Genomic DNA, 2,108 nt, shown 5'->3' with positions numbered 1-2,108 from the left:
CACATTGTACTGTTTTGATTAATGCTTTGTCATGAATTGCACATGAGGTGAAGTATGGAATTTACAATAGCATAACGGTAAATGCACTACTGGCCTTGACACTGAAGGGCTAACATTCATGTCTCCAATTAATCCGTCTCTATGGATGCAAATATAAGATATAAGTATTTGAATTTTAACAGTCCCTGAATAACCTAATATTGAAATTGAAAAACCACCAAATTCAAAGCATTGACATTTTTTACACTGAAGATTAAGTTATTTCTGAATTCACCTCTTTGAAACTTAAATATGAAATTTCTTCATTCGCAATTCCAAAAGCTGAAACTCAATATATATTTTATTCAGTGTTCACAAATTAAGATCCCAAATTTTAAGTTTCAGGGGCCAGTTGCACAAAACACCTTAAGGTAAGATTTTCCTTTAAGTCCATGGTAAGGCTTTCTTAAAATAAAATCAGTTGCACAAAACACATCCTCTCCCTCAGGTTTCCTTAAAATGTTCATTTAAGTATTTAAAGTTTTCTCCTTATCTTGGCCTTATACTTAAGGAATCCCTTAAAGTTAGTTAAACCATTGCACAGTAGACTAAAGGTATCACAAGCTTGAGCATAAGCAAACAAATAGCTATCATAGAAACCTTAGTATTTCACCACTGTAGAATCTTTAAATGCTGTAAATGCCTTAACATTTTTACATAACTAAGGAAACCTTCTCAGGGTTTCTGTGCAACACCCAGTAAGTCCCTCAGCTTAGGAAAAAAATATACATACTTATGGAGAAAACTTAAACATGGTTTGTGCTTCTGGCACCAGATTTTCGAAAACGTAGATTCAGGAGACTCAAATTCGATTCACAGAGCAGGCTATGCAATCAAATCCTGTTTGTGCTTAAAAAGCTACTGTCTGTCCAGCCGTCAGATTCTGGCTGAGAATGAGCTGCTGATTTTACTCTGATATACTCCGTAAAAAAGCCACAGAGGTTTGTCCTAGCATTGCATGATGACTTAATTATTTCCTGGATTTTTATTGGTTACTGTAGTCCTGAAATGTATATAGAAATGTAGGGAATGCTAACTGTATGTTGGGCAGAAAACAGGCCCTTTGTGAGTAATTCAAAATGCTACCTCAGAAATATTTGCATAATCAGATTTATTGCCCAAAAATGTATTCCTTAATAAAACAGTGTGTTCCTTAAAAGAAAGTCCTAAATGTATTTTTGCAAATTAACATAAATGAATTACTTGGGGGTGGGGCATGGGGAGCCCACTGAGTGCCACAGTTTATGTCTGGCCCCTCTCATGGTTAATGTGGTTCTACTCAACAGTTAATTCCCTGGTGCTTCTTTTGTTCCTATTCATAGTTTTAACAACTCCCATTAGTTATGCTTAAATCAGTATTTTGCATGTTTTAAGTAATTTACTAAATGACACATAATTTTATGTGCACATTTGTCAAACTTAAATTATCATTGTGTGGTTGTGACTTGAAAGTGGAAGCATGATAAATATTTAGTGCGCACTATAGTATACCATGGAAAATGGTCTGCAGAAATGAAACTCTGTAAGGTTAATTTGGCCTAAATAAGTACAGTGCCCTGCAATGAGACCTGCAGTCACCCTGTTGAACTCAGGAACACATCTTTAGCACAGATCAATCTCATTGATGAATGACAACTGCAGGTCAGTGAAAGTTTCCCTTCTAATGAGATTACACGGCTTTAACTTTCTTCCCTTTTCCCCACATCCTGTCCAATGGATCACCTCAGCAGAGGTCTCAGTCAGAAATCCTCCACTGATCCCTCAGTGCTAGGCCCTCACCAGAGAAGCTGCCAGCCAATGAGAAGAGAGCCCAACACATCTCACCAGTTGTGAGTGGACTGATTGGCTAACCCCTGGTAGGATGGCTGCAGAGTCATGAATAATGTAAGCAGTGAGCTGCTCTGCATTTAGGATAGAAGAGCAGGCAGGGGTTAACAGACACATTTCTACTCTCCTGGTAACACAATAGTTATATGAATTAGCACTTGTGACATGAACACATGTATGTAGCACTTTGTGAGTTACTGAGGATGTAAGGAATGTAGAGGAGTGAACAGGATGTTCAAATG

Source organism: Epinephelus fuscoguttatus, linkage group LG6 (genome assembly GCF_011397635.1).
Source record: "Epinephelus fuscoguttatus linkage group LG6, E.fuscoguttatus.final_Chr_v1".
Classification (NCBI taxonomy): domain Eukaryota; kingdom Metazoa; phylum Chordata; class Actinopteri; order Perciformes; family Serranidae; genus Epinephelus; species Epinephelus fuscoguttatus.
Note: the sequence above shows the minus strand (reverse complement) of the source record.